The following is a 22366-nucleotide window of genomic DNA, read 5'->3' on the forward strand; positions in this document are numbered from 1 at the left end:
GTGCAGAAATATCTGGAAGGATACATATAAAGCTGGATTCAAAGATCAGGAAAGCTATAGATGGAAATCTAAACAAGGGAAGATGTAGAATATACTAAAGCAAACAAACAAAAATAACTCTAGTAGTATGAACTGGGTGAGATGAAGAGAAATATGAATGAAGATATCTAGGGCAAGGAACGTCATGGAAAATAAATGCCAATTAAATAAAGAAGGCACTCCCTCTTCTCTCTCTCTCTCTCTCTCTCTCTCTCTCTCTCTCTCTCTCTCTCTCTCTCTCTCTCTCTGTATGTGTGTGTGTATTTGTATCTGCAGAGAGAGTAATCTCATAGATGAGATCTTGTTCTCTTTGACTATGTATAGTTAGAACCTTAATAGATACCAACAAGCAGTTATTTGAATGAATCTATAGCTAATGAGATAAGGACTATATCAAATATATTTTAGTATAATTAACCTACCTAGTGAATACTGAAGCTATGAGGGAGTATATGTAAATGTACATATACATTTTTGTGTATGTGAGAGAGAAAGCATGTTGAATTAGGTGATTTTGAAGACTAACCTTGTGCCTTGAGGTCACATCAGTATGTTAGGCAGGAGCAGCCACATTTCCAAAACATTTGAACAAATTGGTAATCAGAGATAAAAAGGGAGTAGATGCAAATTTGTCTCAGGAAGTAATGAAGAACAATTTGAAAGAAAAAAAAGTATTTACATCTCAGAAGCTTCATGTAATATAAGTTTTAAAAAGTTCAAATGACAGTGCATTGTGCCAGTTTAGCAATCTCAGCTTCCGACTGCTGGGGAAGGAATAAGTGTGGGCGCAGTGAAGTCAGAGTCAGAGTGGTGGTGTGAACACACGGTAAATATGAACCCTGACTTTGGGGAATAAATACATCTGTAACAGACAGTGTAAAAAAGAATGAGGCAGTGTCTTCTACAGTTTTACGTAAATACATGAGACAGTTGTGCAGATAATAAAACAGAGTAGCATGTGAATTATTGCCTGACATACTTGTTTTCAACATGCCATTGCCCTTTAATATTCAAAATATAATTTAAACTTAGTAAACTTTGGTCTAACCCTCTGATCCTTGTCTGCTTAGCCGTTTGTGCTTTATCACTAGATAGCAACCATATATTTCTAGTTAATTATTAATTAATTATTAATTGAATAATCAATTAATTAATACAAATACAGCAGAATTATTTTTTCTTTTGTCACATTTTATATCCTTTGAAAATCCCTGTTTCTTGGGGCAGAGGAGATGGATGGCTCTGTCAGTAAAGCACTTCCCTTGCGAGTATGAGGACACGAGGTTTATTTCCAGCTGCCAAGTAAAAGTGAGGCATGGTTATACAGGCTCATAATCCCTGGAGAGGCTGAAACAAGAGAATCCCTTGGACTTGCTAGGCAGCAGCCTAGTTTAATTAGTAAGCACTAAGCCAAAGGGATAGCCTGTCTAAAATAAAAGACAAACAATGCATAAGTAAAAATGTAAGCTCTTCTCTGTTCTCTACATGTATGTATTTGTCTACATGTGTATACATGCATACACACATACATACACACACATGCACACATACACACACAAAAAAAACTCTGTTTGTAAAATAAAGAGAGTATTATAACCATCATTTTGAGTATCTTGTTCTGACACCCTGTCATCTCTTTCCTGGTTTACTTTGATAGATTCTAAATCTGCAGCCACTCAGTCTGTACTTAATCCACAGCATCAGGGTATGACTTATAAAGTTCTATAATATCACTTATACATAAAGTCAGTCCATGGATTCCAATGTCTCATGTGCTAAAGCCAAAATAATTATCACTCTAAATGGCCATGCTGCCTGCCTCTTCTTCTTTGCTCATGTGGCCTATCTCTAGATACTCTCTTCCCTTGATCACGCAGCTTCCATTATGCCCATTCCTTTACTGATCTCTCAATGGCTCTGCCAGACTTCACCTCTGAACCTTTTTCGACTCCTTCAAAACATCTATAAAGGCAAAGCCCTGACTCCTTTCAAATCTTTGAGGATTACTTTTATTAACTTATTTAAAAAAAACAAACTTTTTTTTTTGCCCAAGACTTTTTAAATTCATTGATACATTTGAATTACATGAGACAGTTCCTGGCAACAAGAGATACTTATGAATGCTTAATTGTTAAATGGATCTGTGAATGAGTGAATTTAGATCACTTAGCTCGTTCCCAGCTTTCAGAAGAATGTTCTGAGTTCTTGCTGTACCAGTCATAAGATGTGGTTTGGTATCTCTCTCTTCACGCTAAACAAAAATTTAAAAGTGAAGATGCCAAATATGGTGTCATCTTGCAAAGTATCTTAAAATAATTATTGGAGAACAAAGGCTGTTTCTGTGGAAGAGAATATTCACAGGAAACGCAGTAATATACATCCTCTGCTCCTGTCCCAAAAGACTGTCTGACTCATAGTCATTCAAAGGAATCCACAGCTTCAAGGCAAATCACTTTCTGTTCTAGAAAAAAGTTGCAGGACCCACACCATAGGATACCGGTCACATTGGGAAGCTATTATTATATACCATATTTCACAACTTGAGTACTTATTATATTATTTAGCCACGTGGATAATTTGGGAGCTCAAAAAAGTTTATATTTTCTTTCCTGCACCATTGGAAACTTGCTCATAATATCCTATGGATGGACTGGGTAATAAGTAAATAAATGACTGAATAGAGTATGTGAAAATATGAATAAAAATAATGCATTTTAGAACATATCTGTGACATAAAGGGACAACTATCAATGTTTATTTCAGGGGGCCAGAGAGGTGGCTCAATGATTAAGAGACTGGCTCCTCTTTAAAAAAGAGCACCAATACTTAGTTCCCAGAACCCACACTTGGTGGCTCAAAACTTCTTGTAATTCTAGCTCCAGAGGATAGGATGCCCTCTTTTGGCTTCCATGGATACCTGTACTCACATGTGCATATACAGACACAAACACATAAATAAATACTGTAAAGTAAATCTTTAACTAAAAATAATTGTTACTTGTCAGGATACACACTGAGAATTTAGTTGCACTGCCATGGATGTCAGAACTACTATAAAATACCTGAATCTCTGTCTCTTCATTATGAGTTGGTCTGTTCATCCTAAGGTAGAGCAGAAAGGATTTAGAAAATATTGAGAGATTTGTTTTTTAGTACATGAAGCTTATTAAGCAACAATAAGAATGAAAGCAAATCCAAAGAACCAACTCTTTGTTTCATTATTTTTTTGTATTATTCTCTTAGTTTCTAATTTATTAATTTCACCTCTCACTTTGATAATTTCCTGGCGTCTATTCTTCCTGGGAGACTTTGCTTCTTCTTGTTCTAGAGCTTTCAGGTGTGCTGTTAAGTCACTAGTGTGGGATTTCTCCAACTTCTTTATGTGGGCATTTAGTGCTATGAATTTCCCTCTTAGCACTGCTTTCATAGTGTTCCATAAGTTTGGGTATGTGGTGTCTTCATTTTCATTGATCTCTAGGAAGTCTTTAATTTCTTTATTTCTGAGGGGGGGACTGGACCTGCCTGGACTGAGTCTACCAGGTCGACCCCGGTCCTCGGGGGAGACCTTGATCTGGAGGAGGTGGGAATGGGGGGTGGGCTGGGGGGAGCGGGAGGGTGGCGTGAGGGTGAGAACAGGGGAATCTGTGGCTATTATGTTGAACTGAATGGTGTTGTAAAATAAATAAAAAAAACAGAAACAAGAAAAAAAAAGAATGAAAGCAAATCCAACATGACTATTTCCAATGGTCATTCTGCTTATATATAGTAATTTCTTCATTCCTTTTTAAAGTTATGATATGGATCGATGAGTTTCATTATGGTATTTTCAAACTTGGATGCACATATAACATTATACTTTGGATCTTTTATCCTCCATCCTTTCCACACGTTCCTTTCCCATATTCCTGTTTCTCCTGGAGTGGTACTCTCTCTCCTAAATAGTTGTCCCTTATTCTTCTCTGTTACATGTATTTTGTTACCTTTGCTCCCACACCCTTAAAAACTCCCCCTCTTCTCTCTTGGTCCCTCTCAAAACTGTATGACCTACACATATTTGGGTTTCAGTAAGGTTAGTGGATGTGCATTTAAATGTAACATAAATTTATTAATCTGGTTTATTCCACTTAGCATAATTATCTCAGACCTGTCCACTTTCCTGCAATTATTTTTATTTCATTTTTATTTATAACTAAAACTATTCTATTCTTATGAGTCACATTTTCCATAGCATATCATGGCTATTTATTGATGGATACCTAGGATGGTTTTATTTCTTATCTATTGTGAATAGTACAGCAGTAAACATGGTTCTGTGTGCATCTGGTATCTTGTTGGTGACTTACAGTCTGTCCACTATATATCCTGAGTGGTAAAGTTGTGCCATTTGGTAGATTTTTTTTTTAGTTGCTTGGGGAAACTCTACACTAACTTTCATAGTTGGTTTACTAGTTTACACTCCCACAAGCAAGGTAAATTTTCTGCCACCACTGCATCTTTAACCAGAATTTGTTTTGTTTTCTTAATGTCAGTTATTCTAATTAGGAATAGTAATACCCCATGGCAGTTTTTATTTTTTTATTTTTATTATTATTTTTTTTTTAGCCAGTAGCTCCTTTAGATACTTACTGACCATTTCTTTTTCTTTTCTTTCTTTTTTTGGTGAGAACTTTCATTTCATTAACTCATTTATTGATTGGATGGTTTGTTTATTTGATGCTTAATTTTGCCATTCATTATATATTCTAGATAGTAATTCTTTATATATTCTAGATATTAATTTCTTGTCTGATGCATACTTGGCAACAATCTTCTCCCTTCCTATTCTGAATGCTGTCTCTTCACTAGTTCCTCTGCTGTACAAGATTTTTAACATAATGTAATCCCATTTGTACACTTAGAATATTTTCAGTACTATTGGAACCTTTCAGAAATTTCTTGTCTGAGTCTATGCCTCAGAGTATTTTATCAGTCAAATGTTCCAAGTGTTCCAAGAATTTCCTGTAATAAACAAATAAGTTCAAGAAGACACCAGAAAATGCAAAGACCTTCTATTCTCATGAATTGACAAAAACCAGTATTGTAATAGATTGCTATATTATGTGGTCCAGGGTGGCCTTGAACTAACAGTTCTTCTATCTCAGCCACCTGAGTGCTATAATTTATATTATAAATTATTTATTAAGCACATAAACATATTTGCATGTAAAAACTCAAGCATAAATAAGACTATATGCATACACATTTGAGAATAGCCAAAAGTTGCTATTAAAATTTACATAAGGTAATAACAATTTTCTAATTCTTTTGGATAACAATCTACCTAAAAGATTCTCCTGGGTCTTCCCAACTTAAATCCTTGCTCTTTTTTACCTATATTTTACTAAGAAATAGCTTAAGCTAATTTTGCCTTAATTTTCTTTTCTATAACATGAGGATTGGAAAACTTAATGTTTTATAGATGGCATTAAGGGTCTAAATGAATCATTGAAATAGTGGTTTTATAATGGTAGTTGACCTGCAAAAAGTATTTCAGTAAGCTTAACAATATTTGAATAAAATAATAAACATTTCTAAGCAAGTGTCTGTAGAGTAAGTTGTCAAATCATTTGGTCATTGCTAAGGCATGATATAGCTGGGTCCTATCCTAGATCTATTTTTAATTTATATTTGGATCCTCCATGTTGATTTCCAAAGTGCATTCCTACTCACAGTGAGGGTATGACTTTTCACACAAGCTCACAACATTTGTTTCAGTTGTTTTGTGGATCTTAGCCATTCTAATTGGGGTGAGAAAAAATTTCCAGTGTTTTAAGTTGCATTTCCCTAATCACTAAGAATGATGAAAACTCTTTGAGATATTTCTTAACCATTTTTATTTCTTCTATTGTGACCTCTCTATTTAGAAATGCAGCCAATTTTTAATTGGGCAATCTGTTTTCTCAATTCTTTTTTTAAAGTTCTTTGTATATGCTAGATGTTAATCCTCTGTTAAATGTGTGGCTAGCAAAGATTTTCTCCCATTCTGTGAGTTTTTTCTTCAGTTGATTGATTTGTTTCTTAGCTGTATAGTAGTTTTTTAATTTTATGAGGTCCCACTTGTCATGAAATTCAAAGATGAATGACTGTACTTAGAAAATATTATGTGACTGAGTTAACCCCAAACCAGAAAGACAAATGACACATATTCTCTCTCATCTCTGGTTTCAAGCTCCATATCTTCATGTGTGAGGATATCACATGGAGTAATTGTTGAAAGCAGTAAAGTACAAATACACAAAGATGTGCATGGCTTGAGACAGGAAGAGCAGGATACAGATGAAAGGAATGGGAAAATGAAAAACTGGGGATGGGAGCTATAACCAGGAAGAGTTGCAATAGGTTGATACAAGAAGAATTAGGAGGATGAACAAGTAATACCAAGGTTGTTTGATAAAATATCAATGAATAATATTATTGTATTTTTATCTAAACTTACAAACAACGCAAAACTTATATGAATACAAATATTATATATAGGAAGTTATGCAACTTAAACTGACAATGCTTTTCGGAAAAAAACGTAGACAAATACAAACTACAGTAGCAGCCATAAGAAACTTCTTTCAAATAGTAGGTAGGGGGTAGTCAACATAGTCAAATGACTTCCATAACAATACAGAATATCAATATAGGCTTTGGGTGCCTTTCAGAGGTTCAAGGCAATCCCCTGTTCCTAAAAACATGGTACCTTAATGACACAGGACTGGGATTATTAGAGCTGGATCTAACTTGAAAGCCTTCTTCCAATCATCTAGTTTCAATAGAATAAGAAAATACTGTGCAAACTGCTGAGTGAGGGAAGCAATTATAAACCTTATTCAGCTATGACACCTGTGATACACAACAATGACCAGCATGGCAAGATATTTATAAAGGTGAAATAGTGGCACTCATCTCTTGGAGATAATCAACAGCTGTCTAAGTAGACATTAGCCCCCATCAACAAAGGGAGATTGTGCCTGGTACTAGAAAACCTAGCCAACTACTCAAGACTAGTAAGGTCACAGATCTTAGAAGAAAATGTGCCACTGCCACTTGACAGACCAGCACAATTCCTAAACAACACTCTAAATCTTATTCTTATACTCACAGAAAAGTGTAATGGTCATCTCTCACCAAAGTAGCTTGTTTATACAACAAATGGAGACCATCACCAAAAACTTAATGCAAAGATCAACAAATTCTGAGAAGCCCATGCCCACAGGATACATCTGCAGCATAGCTCCTGCATCTATGACTCGGGGAACATTGTGGAAAAGGGGGCAGAAAGATTGCTAGAGGCAGAAAATCAGAAAGTCTATTGTGACACTGCCTCTTTTAGGGAAAGTTAGCCTATCCTAGGGATGAATCCCTACAAAGTGACCCACCCTAAAACCATTGACACACAAACAACAAAAGTTGGCTCAGCAAGTTGTATTTATTTATATATTTCTGTATGCATACATACATACATACATACATATGTATATACATGCATCACATACACTTACATACATCAAATCAAAGAAAAAGGCTATAATCTGAGAGTGATGTGGAACATAGGAGGACTTGGAGAGAAACGACATGTGAAGGGCTTGAGAGAGAAAAAGAAACAGAAGAAATGATATAATTATATTTTATTTAAAGTGTATGGAAAACTGAATAAATATCAGGAAAGGAAAATGGGAAAATACACAGACAAAGTGAATGAGGTTAATAATTAGGCAAGATAGATGTTTAGACTACTTTTGCATTTTTCTACTTGACTCTGAGGGTATTAAATCTTTCAATATGTCTTACATGCTTATTTTAGTCAATAAAAGAGAAAAAATAATACCTATGCAAAAGTGATAATATGAATCTTGAGATCACTCATCCAAAAATCATTATAAAACTTTTAATGTGTTTCCCAAAGATACAATTTTAAATCATGAGACTTTATAAGCATTGGACATTCCTTAACACTATGCTCTGCAACAGAATTTTTTCAATTGCATGCTTTGCTGGATCACTGACTCTCAGATATGAAAGTAGAAGAAAATTCTGAAATTTCTTCAAAAGTCCATTTCAGTAGCAAAAACAAAATTTCCACAGCCCAGATAAACATTTTCTTCCCAAATATTATGCCATGATGTAATAGTGCTAATAAAATTACTCTGGTGGATAGCCATAGTCAAAAACAGAATAGAGGTAAATACCTTTAGATAGAATACTCAATGTAGTTATCAGAAGCAATTTTCTAAAGAATTGTGTTTCACTTGTATGTGTGTATTCATATATATATATATATATATATATATATATATATATGTTTGTTTGTATGTATGATACTGTGTGCTTGTGCAAGCATATGTATTGGCTATACGTAGGGAGAAAAATTATCCTGTTTTCAGACACACACACACACACACACACACACACACACACACACATATATATACACACACACACACACATATATATATATATATATATATATATATATATATATATATATATATAATGTTGGGGCAATACCAACCAGTTAGTTTTCTGGAAGGCAGAGTGGTCTGACCAAAGAAACAGGTTAACTGTGGCAGATAGGAATATGAGATATGGAAGATCACTAAGATTCAATGTCACTGAGAAGCAAAGCATCACCCAGTGTAGCTTGGGATCTGAATGAGCTGTTGATTCCTTAATATCTAAGTACTTCTAAAATCATACATTCACTCTCTTACACAAAATAGCAGCCCTGCATTATGCCTGTGGAGGTTATTATACATTCCAGGATAAGGTGATTTAAAATTTCTCCAAGCCAAAGTTTTGTGAGTCTGAGATAGAAGCTGTAATGACTACAACATACCATGACATATGAGGATTATGACCACCTGTGACTCAGATTTTAAACTTGTCCTAGTCCAAGGAGCTAGTGGCTCCATGACAAAAGGCAGAGAGCCCAAGTCAGGTGCTAGAAATTAAACCTTGTGCCTTGAGAACAAGGTAGCAATTCTTCTTCTTTAACTACCCTATTCAGTTTCCCAGGACACCCCTGGATCAGTTCTGGATAGTCTTAAATCCATAAACATAGACCAAGGAATAGACATGTGTGGAAATTTCAAAATATAAACAAGGCCTGCAATGAAATATATCCTTACAATAAAGGAGAAATTTCTAAGTAGACAATTTAGTAGAATTGGGTAAGTCAAAATATAATAATGCACCTGTAGGTTTATGAGAAATGATTCTTAAATCATTTGTGGGAGTTTAGTGAAATATTTCCTCACATGATCCATGAAGAATAATATTTAGTATGAACTGAAAGGAGTATCAGTGATTGCAGAAGTAGTAACAGTAATATTAATATTCACATAGAATTTATTATGTCATACACTATTCTAAGTGCTTTGAACACAGATACATTCATTAGAATCTTTAATTGAGAAGATGTGAAATATCAATGAAAGATTTTTTGATCATCTATTCTCCTTAGTTCCTGTCTCAGGTGATATTATGGTTATTATGGTGAAAATTTCTCAGCTCTTAATAAAATGGGGCTAGTAGAGCATATATACTCTTTGGGTTCAAAAGCAAAGTATATATTTTGCTTAAGAGATGACTCTGAACAAATACATGTGCATAAATGTTAAACGTTTTTAGGTTTTACCCACGATTGCAATGATTATCCAAGCCAGGAGAGATTTCTCCTAAGCAAGAACATAACTCGTCTCATTTTGCATTCACAGACACTCGTTCCTCTCACTGTGAATCAAGAAGCTTCTTTTGGAGGCAGTGGTAGTGACAAATCCTAGGGCCTGTGTTGTACTCATCTTGCATGCAGTGCTCCCATTGAGGCCACTTAATCCGATTGACGTCAGCCAGCACTCCGTGCACAGAATGTGCCACTCAGAATCTAGTAGAATCGATCATCCCTCAACTCACATTGCCGTGACACCCAGAGACTCCAATTTGTTTTAGCCTGTGGTTTCTTTACTTTCTCTTTCCTCTGCAACTAAAGGACGAATGTAGGTTTGTTTTTTGTTTTCGGTTTTTTTTTTTTTTAATTTGCAAGCAACACTTTTTTGAGTCCCAATATTACCACTGGAAAATGCAGACTATCACTTTGCCTTGATAATTAGATTTTTCTGAGTAAATTCGCTGTATACAGCCAGGTAAGAAAAAATCATGTATCAGGACAAATCTCAAATAAAATGTTGACTGGGAGGTCATCATTAGCCATAAGCATCGTTTTAAGTAGATGTGATTTATCCTGCTATGGAGGGAAAAGATACAGCATCTATGGTAGTCTGGGAATGTGACATTTATTGTAGCATGCATATAACTTGATTCTCAGCCATGTAGGACAGCTCCCTATCATCTTTTAAGGGATATTTGGAAATGCCTGGGGACATTGTTAGCTGTCACACCTGGCATGTATGTCCTAATATTTTTAGTAGATACTAAACATCCTACAAGACATAAGGAAAAAGACCCAGAACACAGAATTACCCAGTGTAAACTTCAGTAATACTAATGTCAAGAAACCCTGAAACATCTTACAAAGTCATAATTAGCTGCAAGATGAGGCCACTGGATATGATTAAACTGGCTTGCCTATGTTTATGAATTTATGAAGTGGCATACTTTAAGCCTCAAGTAGTCTGCTACAAAGTCAAACTGGAGCCTTCTTCTGCACCAGGCTGTACTGGACAAGCATGGATACCAAAGGAAACTATAAAACTATTAAGTCTGGATCTCGTATGCATTTAATTTTTTTCAACAATTTTATTTTATGCGAATATGAAGGCACATTTGAAGGCTGAATCATGGAGAGTTACTTTCCTGGCAATGACTCCTTGGGTATGCAGACTATATACATGAAAGATAATTTCACATAACTCAAGAACTATTTATCAAATATCTATACTGGTTGCATTGATATTGGGATCCTATATGTATGCAAGTGTGGTTTACTCTCTATGTTTAACCCAGACACGAGTAAATCATGATATTCCTCCTTAACTTGCTCAGCCTAGTGAAAAAAGATAGGCAATACAATGTACTAAAGTCAAGTTTTACCCCAAGGGCAAGGATCCCAGTCAGTACTGACTTTAATCTTGGAAGACAAATTCATTCGTTGGCCATTTATTTGACAAACAAATGCTGATTAAATTCTTGTTATAAACTCAGTGCACTGAGCCAGACACATTGCATGTAATTACCACAGTGTGATGAGTGCTGAAGTTGAAGTGGGGGAGCTGGGGTGGAAAGATAGAGGAGGAGGCATTCTACTCTCTTTGGAGCTGATAGAAAATGCTTCCTAAGAAGGGGTGGAACAATAAGGTTGGAGTTCACCTGGTGCCATGGAGTGATGGTATTAAAGTGAGAATAGTAAACCAGTCCACAGAACTTACATACAGAATAGTTTGAATTGTTCTCTGGGAATCAGATGAGACCAATAATTTTTTTAAACAACTAATCTTTCCCAGTTGCTCTTTTTCTTTTGTTTTTGATATTATAATAGAATGATATAAATTTCTCCTTTTCTTTCCTTCCTCCAAACTCTCACATATACATTTCCTTGCTCTCGTTCAAATTCATGGCCTTTTTGTCAGTAGTTGTTGTTACAGACATACATTTATATGAACATTACATATGTTTCTAACTATAACCTGCTCAGTTTGTATAATGTTACTCATACTTGTGTTTTCAGGACTGACCATTTGGTACTGGATTAAAAATTTGGTGTAGTATTTCCTGGAGAGGACTATTTTCCCTATCAGGATTCTTTAGTTGCCTGCAGCTTATTTGTGTAGGGTTTAAGCTTTTTTGGGGGGGGTCTTTCTTATCCACTTTGGTATCTCTGTTGTGGTTATCCTCTTGTTCATCCCATATTTGGGTAGTAATGTTGGTGAGATGTCATATGTATAGTGTCTGATATTCCTAGGAAACAGAAAACTCCATGATCCTCTGGCTTTTAAAATCTTTTTGCTCGGGTCGCTAGGCTCAGCCTGGGAGGAGGGGACTGGACCTGCCTGGACTGAGTCTACCAGGTTGATCTCAGTCCTTGGGGGAGGCTTTGCTCTGGAGGAGGTGGGAATGGGAGGTGGGCTGGGGGGAAGAGGAGGGGGCGGGAGGGGGAAGAACAAGGGAATCCGTGGCTGATATGTAGAACTGAATTGTATTGTAAAATGAAATTAAAAAAAAATCTTTCTGCTCATCTTTTCCAGTGATCTCCAATTTTAGGGATTATATTTGTAGATGTATCCACTGGGACTATGCTCCACAATTTTTCATTTTCATTTGTTATGGTTTTCTGTAACTTTTAAAGATGGCTACCTTTTTCGAAGATTTAGGGCTCTAGGACAGTGGAAGGAGCACAGGCAGAGAAGCACATCTCCATATGTTTATACTGATCAAGGTAGGAAGTGATAAAGGTCTGACCTAAAGCACAAGTGAGAATGCAGAGGATAAAAAGCAAACAAAAACAAAAAATCATCAAAATATAACTAGACTTAAGAGGAATAGGTCCTCAATATGGAAGTTCAGAGTGAGGGAGGATGTTTCCTTCTGGAAAATGAAAGCTCAGAAAACAGCAATTTTTATCTGGATAGAGTTATACTTAAGATAGCCAATACCAAGTAAACATATTGTGGAGTAACTACATATCAGGAACTCTAATGAGCTTTTCACTTATTAATAATCATAAAAGTTCAATGATATTATTATTCTTTCTATTTCAAATATGAAAGCTAATAAATGCTAGTTTTTAACTATAATATGGTAAAGAGTCAAAATGCCACTACAATGATGGAAAGCTTGAGGTCTGTATTTTCTAACAACTGAGCAATATTAAAAGAAGATGCTAAATATTATTGACAGTAATTAAAATACTCATTTTTTGCTGAAAATACAATAAAAGACTGTTGAGAGCATGGTTTTGCATGCACTAGCTCACTTGGTGTCAAAATGAATATTAATAGGCCAACAGGAGAGACAATTTAGGACAAAGCCATAAAAACTATACTAATATCTAAATCAAACTCCTCTTGCTCATTCTTCATTGGCCTAGATATCATCTCCCAATCAAGAAACATGTACTTTAGCTGAGAATATATCAATTTATTGAATACTAGTGATGATATAAGAATTAATTTTTATTTCTTTTGTGTTGTACAAAGATAGAAATTGAAACATAGAGTTAAGTGGTTGGGCAAGAATTTAAATTAGGATGTGTAAAACATAAGTGTCTTCTTCCATTGATAAACCCTCTAAGATAGTAAAGTAATACACTTGAACCTTAATAAAAGGGACTACTTATAAATGCAACATTGCTACTGTCATGAATGTAGATGTCATGAATTTCTACCCTCCACATTGTCCTCTAGTTCTCTTAAATCTGAGTGACTTTAAACCCGTCTTGATTTTAGAGCTGGTTATTTTTTCTTTCCAGTAATTCATGGTAGACACTGAGCAAGTTTGTGGGAGTCCTGTTATGTACATTGTTGAATTCAAATTTAACCTGTGTGTCTAAGAGACTCATCTTCCTGTTGTCTTTGCAGAATTAATGGTGATGGCTGACAGTATGGGAAGCAATCTACTGGAGATCACTAGAGTATGAATAGATAGAGATTATGTTATGCACAAATATGATTCAACATTTTATAAGAAGGGAAATTTATCAAATAACTCCCAATACATTATTTTGAGCTTAAGGCAGGCACACACAGAGAAATATTGCATCATTCCATTAATATGTAAAAGCTACAAAAATCACTGAAGTCATAGAAACATTGTAGAATTGTGGTTACCAAGAACTGATGTGTGGAGTGTGGAGTGGGGATTTGAGAGATATTGGTTAAAGAATACAGATTTTTCATTAGTTAGAATTAATTTAAATGATCTTTGGCATAACAGTGAATATAGTCAATAAAATTGTATTATACACTTTAAAATTTTTAAGATTAAAAAATGTATGCAAAAAGGATGTGCATAAGATAGTGGATATGTCAAATAGCTTGATGTAAGGATATGTGCTAGCAGGATCAGGATCCATTCCTGGTGCATGAGCTGGCTTTTTGGAGCCCACTACCTATGGTGAGACACCTCTCACAGCCTTGAGGCAGGGGGAGGGGCTTAGACCTGTCTCTCCTGAATGTACCAGGCTCTATTGACTCCCCATGGGAAGCCTTACCTTCTTATAGGAGAGAATGGGGGAGTTGAGGTGTGGAGGCAAAGGCTTGAGGGGTGGGAGAAAAGAAGAGGGTGATCTGTGATTGGTATGTAAAATGAATTAAAAAATATTAATTAAAAAAAGAAAAAAAGGATATGTGCTAAAAGGATTTCTGTAAGGCAATGGGTAGGTTCATTAGCTGGATTTGGCCATGCACATTGCATTCCACATATATCAAACATTATGTTGTATGTCCTGATTGTATACATGTTTTTCAATTAAATATACATATGCAGAAGCTGTGGAAATGGCTCAATGATTAAAATTGTTTGCTGTTTTTGTAGCTGACCCAAGCTCAGTTCCTGACACATGTCAGATGCTTCACAACCACCTTTAACTCCTATTCCAGGGAATCTAACTCTTCCAGCATCCACTGACACCCGTGTGTGTGTGTGTGTGTGTGTGTGTGTGCCCACAGGCATAGACACAAATATACATAATTTAAAATAATAAAGTTAAAACCCAAATAAATAGACAAATTGAAAAATCCAACTAGTTGTAAGTAACACCCAATCAACAGTTGTGACAAATAAAATATCTCCCAAATTTCCCATTTTCCTCTCAGGTAAGAAAATTCTCCATAGTATAAATGTGTGGCCATTTTGGATATAGTTTGTATATTTAGTATATAGCTGTATCTATGAACTTGTGGTCTCTTTTCTACAGAATTTGTTTGTCCTCTAGACTCTCATCTCTATCCGTTTTTCCCCAACTAGCAATTGATCTCATCCTCCATTAGAGAGCCTCCACTCTTAAGGCTCAGTACAGGGTTCCAAGCCCTTTTCCAGTCCTAGCAACTGCAACCTGCTCCTTGTTTGAAGACGAAGGCAGTAACAAAAAGCAAGCTTTCCTGATTGTGCATTCTTTGGGAGGAAAGAGCCTCATAAATCACCTTTTTGTTCCGTGGGCCTTAGAGGGTGCTTCTGGGAATGGCAGCATGACTCATCCTGCTGAACTGCTGGAATATTAAAGAAAATAAATAACGGAACTGAGGAGGCATTAAGTGAGGAAATGAGGCACGATTCGTGAGGCAGAGGTGATCCTTCTGCACGGCACATAAGTGGATATCACCCAATTACTTGGGAAGCAAACTTGGTGCGGGGTGGGGGTGCCAGCAAATCATACTTTTCTGAATGAACCACAGTGTACAGTCAGGTTGTGCTGAATCCCCCAGACGCTTCTTTTCCTCTTGGTGCTCCTTCTGAATAATACGGAAGTACATGTGATCATGTTGTCATGATTTGTTCTCAGACTTAAGTAATCCCAGTCATAACAGCATCTTATCTTTGCTCAGTGCTTCCTGGTTTAGACACATAAGTCATTCCACTCACAAAGCAATCATGTGGACACCAGCTATGAGGAAGTTAGTGTTCCACAGGTTGTAGATAACACTGCACAGCCTGGAGAATATACTTTCTTAAGTCTTAAGATTGGATCAAGAATAACAGTTTAGGACAGCTCTGGAATCTTGAAGTTTAAGCTGTAAATCTTCATTGCTCTCTGGGAGGAAGCAATAGCATTTTGAAAAGATAATCAGCTAAGTTAGAATTATAATAGATGAGCACAGTGCCATTTTATCCTAGGCAACAGGCTCTTAACAAGGGTCCTGGAAGGAATCTTTAACACAGTATTGTTTAGAGAGTATGAAAGTGTAAATGGCTCTTGCAAAATAATTAGTGGGGTAAAGCTGCTCAAAGCTAAGTCTAATGACCTAAGTTCGATCCTCAGACACAAGGAGAATGACGCAAGGAGAGGAAATCTCCTGCAAATTGTTCTCTGACTTTTACAAGTATATATCCCCACACTCTAAATAAATAGATAAAAGTAATGAAAACATAACTAATATTTGTTCTAGACATTGATCAAGAGAAAGATGTAAGCCATTCCTATTGGTATAAACCTATAATTCTAGTCAAAAAAGAAGCTGACACAGGGAATCAAGATCGAACTAGGTTACAGAATGAGTTCAAGATTGACCTGGATAACTCAATGAGATGCCATCTCAAAAGAAAGACATAAAGTTGGGTGGAAATGTAGCTTAATGAAAGAGGCTTGCTGGCATGAATGGGGAATTGGGTTCAATAGCCAGTATTCATCATGACTACTTCCATGGCAATAAAAAAAAAAAAGGAGAAAAGGGCTTTGTGACTAGAAAGAAGGATTTGCCTCTCACATTTGCTTCTTTTGTAACTTATCATAAGTTTCTTCATCTCTCCATGGCTCTATTTCTGCATCCAAAAAAATGGTCCTTGAAAAGTAAGCAGGTCAGTGGAGGAAAGGTTCATACAACATTGTACTGTCACTTTGCCTCTATGTTCTTGATTTAAGTTCTAAAGCGACTGGACAGAGTACCACTCTATGAGTAGAGGAGAATATCATTAGGAGTCATTTCATTGATTTTGTTTAATTTTAGTTTTTTTGGTTTTTGCCAGGCATGTTTGATTCTACCCCAGGTCTCTGGAGTATCCAGTCCCCGACTCCTGTCCATCCAGACAGTGTAGGCCATGGGCTCCCTCGCGTGGCTTGTGGCCTCAAGTTAAACCAGACATGGCTTGGCAGGACTCCCACAAGTTCTGCATCACTATTGCCCAAGGACACCTTGCAGCCAGGACAGATTATAGATGGAGGGTTTTGTGGCCAGGTCAGTATCCAGGTATCTCTTTCTGTAGCCTGCAGAGTACCTTACCTCACCAAAGAGACTAGACTGTAGGAGTGAAGGTCCCATGCAGGTACCAGCTTGATTGCTCTGCCTTCAGTGAACTGTGTGGATGCTCAGTGGGCACTCTCCGTTAATTGGTACAGTTCCTCATAGCTGTTACTGTAATTTTATGCTATCAGTTAACATATACTTTCAACCATCTGCATTCCCACTTCACTCTATGGAGATTGCATGGTATTACACATCACAAATCTATATTTTTAAACTTTTATTGATTCTTTTTGGATTTCACATCATGCATTCCAGTCCCACTTATATCTCCATCCCCTCACATCTGCCTTCTGCCCTTGCAACCACTGCAAACAAAAACAAATCTAAAATAAAAACAAAATGAACAAAACAAACAAACAAGAAAGAGAGGAATCTTGTTGTGGAAGCTGTAATGTGGCCCTTTGATTCATACAGTTTGCCTTTTAGTCTATTCATCTTCACTTGCAAGTGATCCTTGCCAGGAGTCATTGGTATGGCTCAAGGTCTCTGGGCTCTCACTGGGGATCCTCTTGGATATCCTGTTGTTGTCCAGAAGATATTGCTGTGTTGGATCTGTAGGTTCATCCCCTCCATTTGCTCCAACAGTTCATAGGTGAGGCGTATGTTGGGGTAGGTCAACTCATAGCCCTGGTTCTGGGCATGGGTGGTGGCTGGCTTGGTCAGCCTGCCAGCTTTCCCTCATTGTCATTACTCAGGTGAGCTCTCAAATTTTTAAAAATTGTTGAAGAAGAATTTCTGTCTAAACATGCACATCAGTGTCTCTCAATCATATATGCATACCCTTACCTTTTAACTTAAAACGTCAAAAATATCCCAATACTCTCAAGGGAATTGTATAATTTTACTTATTAAATCTGAAAATTCCACACTCCTTTTTCTTGCTTCCCACAGTCCTGTGAAGCCCAATTCATGTTCTAGCACGCCTTGTAATCACATATGACATGGTTCTGTAATGTGTCATTCACTGAACAAATTCTATTTACATTTTTTATTGGTTAGCTGTTTATAACAGCTTACCAAAAGGAATGAGAGTATTAAAAAGAGATACCACATCCAATTAACCTTGGAATCTCAAGTCAATTTTACATTCTACCCCTGTATGTACATGCTTTGTAAATATAAAATTGAGGTAGAGGAAGAATTTTGAACCTTGACATCTAACTAGATTCTATTAGTCATGGTTCAGAACTCATTTTGCTATTAAGCCATTGTTCTAGAATAAGAAAACAATTCAGAGTCTCCATATGAGAATTTTCTGAAGGAATCCTAAATGTCTGCCGTACAGCTGCATTAACGGTTATTTATTTATTTTTATTGTGAGGCCTTGATTAAACTGGTAACAGCCAGTGGCAATTCCAAAAGTCAATAATATTGGAACAGCTTGTCCTCTATCACAGTTGAATCCTACTTTTTAGTGTTGAGTTTCTGAATAGTCCATCCTTTCTAAAGGTCAGAGCATACACACCAATAACAATGACAAGAACATAATGGAAGAATTTAATAACTGCGTTCTTTTAGAATTATTTGGAAATTCGGATTAAAACTGGTCATATTTCTTGAAAAAAAGTATCTTAAATAATTAATATAATTCACTGCTTAAAGAATACTCCTTGAAAAGGAGATTCAACTTATGTACTTGAAATTTGAAATATTTTTCAAATACATTCAGTATGGAATTGTAAAAAAAAATAAATATTTGAATTGCTTTCAAGGCTATGAAAATACCACTAGCTGCTGCACCATTGATATAATTATGAAGTTAATTGAATACACACACACACACACACACACACACACACACCACACACACACACGTTGGGTGCCCAAGTTGGGCGCCAGATGTAGATATAACTATCCGTCTTATTAAATAAGAAACAATGTAAAAGAGAAAGCCGAGAGGTCAGAGCTCAGAGCTAAAATCTCACCCTTCCGCCTGCGGTGTCCCAGCTTCCCAAAAAGAGACCTATTTCCTGTCTGTTCGTCTATTTATAGTATTTTGTTCTGCCTTCTCATTGGTTGTAAACCCAAACACGTGACTGCCTCGTCACTGTCTGAATGTACAGCCCCCTAGATCTTAAAGGCATATGTCTCCAATGCTGGCTGTATCCCTGAACACACAGCGATCTATGGGATTAAAGGCGTGTGCCACCACCGCCACACTCTGTCTATGGCTCTAATAGCTCTGACCCCCGGGCAACTTTATTTATTAACATACAATCAAAATCATATTTCAGTACAATTAGAATACCACCACATTTCCCCTTTTCTATTTTAATAAAAAGAAAAAAAGCAAAAGGTATAACTAACAAAAGAAAAACGTTGGCGCCCAACGTGTGTGTGTGTGTGTGTGTGTGTGTGTGTGTGTGTGTGTGTGTGTATTTGTGTGTATATGTATGCATGTATATGGATATATGGCTGGATGGATGTATACACTTTATTTTATGGAACAATGTTAAGTGATAGAAAAAGAAAGCACTCAGAGCACATCCTTTGTAGTCTAATTATAGATTTGAAAGACTTTATTTAGTTAAATGGGAAATCTCTACTCATTGTTAACAGTTTATTCCTCTTCCTTTCTCCTTTTTAGGCACATTCATAAGAATATAAATCAAAGGCAGAAAACATAGAATTATAGACACAGAAAGGATCTCAAAATGTTCTTTTCAAAGATAGCAAATTATGCATAGTTTATAAAGATTGGAGATTTAATCCTTATGGTTCTGGAGAATTGAAAGTCAGCAATATCTACCTTATTACATCATAATATAGCAGCAGGCATTGCATCATGAGATCATTTATAAAAGAAAAAACATAGGGACCCAACATGAGGGGCCCTACTCAAATGTATGCTATCATGGCTTTGCAGAAAGCTCCATAAACACACTCAAGACTCTTTTACCTGCATGATGCTGTCTAGCCCATACAATTCCCTAAACTATCATCTCTAAATATCACTCCTGGATGGACAGTCTAACACATGCATGTTAGGAGACCTGTCTCAAACATGGCAGAAATTATTCCTACATTAGTATTACCACATCTATTTTTTCCAATCTCACAAATTTTTGCACATTCAGAATATTTATTAAGGGAATTCAGACTGTTGCCACCTTAATTACAAGCAAGATAGCATTAAAGATGGAAAAATTTTATGATCATGAAATAAGTGTAATTTCTTTTTAATATGCACATTTAACTGATTAATATAGAAAGCTAAAATGATTTTCAAATGTAATTTGCATTTCTTATCACAAGTTTGAAAATGCTTAGGATATCTAATTTGTCTCAAAATTACCTTTATTTGTAAATATATTTTATGAAAATTAAATGTTCTTCCAATTATTTCTTAAATATAATTAAAGACCTTTTCTGTCCTTTTCCAATTCATTGAGATAATTAGAGCTAAATTAATGGTGTTTGTTAAATTACTTACCATTTAATTTGATGGAAAAAAATGATCTTCTTGTGGCTTATAAGAGGCTTAAAATTCTAACCAAATAGCTACCATTTTCTTTAATAAGTAATATAAAAACTATAGTTTTACATTACAAGCATCCTATATAATATTATGGAATTAGTAGTAGAATCTCTTGAAAATTCTAATGTGTTTAAATCTTATAGAATTTGAACATGAAATTCTCCTTTGGGCTCATGATTTGGCAAAGATTCTGCATATTTTGGAAGTGGTACCTGGCTAAGAAGGGCAAGAGGAGAAGACTCTTTGAAGGTATCTTGTCTCTGAGCTCTCACGTGTCTCTGCTTCCTTTTGATTAAGAAACAAAACTGCCTCAGCCTCTATGATCACAATAGTCTCAGAAACATGATCTACTGACCATGACTGAAAAATTTGAAAATGAGCCCAAATAAACCTTTCCTCTCCCAATAATCTTTATGTCAGATATTTTATTACAGTGACAAAAAAATAACTAACACAAATCCTAAATTCCAAATGTTCTGATATTTGCAGGTAGAGGGGAAGCAATTTAACTATGAGGTTGATGTGCTCAAGAATATAAAATCTAAATAGGCTCAATGGTGAGACCTGTAGTCTTTACACAATAAAACTAGAGTGTTCAACAGTTCTGAAAAATGCATACTTCTTTATGATAACCATATTATAAGAACTATTGCATCCATGCCCACAGAAATCTTTTCAATATCATTGTAGAACTTCCTGCAGGTCTTACAACTAGTGACTGACCTCTTGATTGACAAGCTATTTCATATGTATTTAATCCTGGCAACACAACCACACAGAAAGAGGTGAAGGATGAATATTGCAAGTTTTAGGGGAAAATTTGAAGGTGATATGAAGTTAATTGAAGTGAATTCATAAGTAGTCTCTGTTTTGTTTTGTTTTTGTCTCTGCTGCTAATTTTGGGACATTTGACTTCTGTGGTTCTCTTTGCCAAACTAGTCTCAGTTTTCAATACTTTGGGCTGGGGAAGCCTCCAAAACTTGTTAAAAGGAAGTGATATGAGCACATTGGCCAAATTGTAGGCAGTATTTTATTATTAGGGAAGAAAAACAACAATCAGAAAAATAAGCTAAATGATACTGGTTTTGTTTAATTTTTTTTTTAACTTAGAATGGCATTACTTGATTATAAAGGCTGCCTAGTTAGGCCAATATGTATATTTTAAAGGTATCTTGACTTTAAAATTTGGTTCTCAGAATATGTTGCTTTGGAAAGGAGGCTCTGCTTTTGTTTCCACAGGAAGCAACAGGCTATGAATTTGTTCCAGGTTAAGATGGATCAGATTTGATCAAGCCACATCTCCTAAATCTTAGCAGATTGATCCTATCAACAAAGGTTATAGCTGATCTTTCCAGGACTTGACCATTTTCTCAAAATTTCTCAGGATCTCAATAAGACTACCAGCGACCTCAATCAATAGGAAGTAGCTTAAAAAACTATGTCCATATTCCCAAAAACTGGATTATGGATATTTGTCTTTGTTTGGAGGTTGGTTACAAATTGTTATTGGTCATAGTCAATCTCTTTCTAAAATAAAAAAGAGAATATGATATAGAAATGTATGATATAGCTATGATAGGATAAAATGGTAGATTATTTAATCTACTTTTAAAGAGCAACAACTTGCTGAAAATATTTTACATTACTATGGATTTTAGTTTAATTGATATAAATTTAAAGTTAATTTTGCTATACTGTATATTTCTACTCTTGTTTAAGGTATTGTGTTTATGCAACTCATTTAAAGTTGTAATATATAATTAAGAAATACAGATTAATAATTAGTCTTCATGATAATCAAATTTACAGTCATTTAGTTAAATTTTCTAGGTATAAATAGATATATTTCAATTAGTTAGGTAATCTTCAAACACTTCAAAGACCTACAGAATATAGCATTTAAAATATT

General features: G+C 35.6%; 1 long non-coding RNA gene across 2 annotated transcripts in view; it reads right to left on the bottom strand.

The window, feature by feature from the left end:
• The window catches only part of LOC121828769 (uncharacterized), a 99733-nt gene that overhangs the window by 11826 nt on the left and 65541 nt on the right, over window positions 1–22366 (bottom strand). For both annotated transcript variants that reach the window (XR_006071324.2, XR_006071323.2), the window contains exon 4: window positions 3102–3141. This is a non-coding gene — a long non-coding RNA (uncharacterized LOC121828769). The remainder of the gene's footprint in view (window positions 1–3101; window positions 3142–22366) is intronic.

The sequence above is a fragment of the Peromyscus maniculatus genome, chromosome 4, assembly GCF_049852395.1.
Source record: "Peromyscus maniculatus bairdii isolate BWxNUB_F1_BW_parent chromosome 4, HU_Pman_BW_mat_3.1, whole genome shotgun sequence".
Taxonomy (NCBI): Eukaryota; Metazoa; Chordata; class Mammalia; order Rodentia; family Cricetidae; genus Peromyscus; species Peromyscus maniculatus.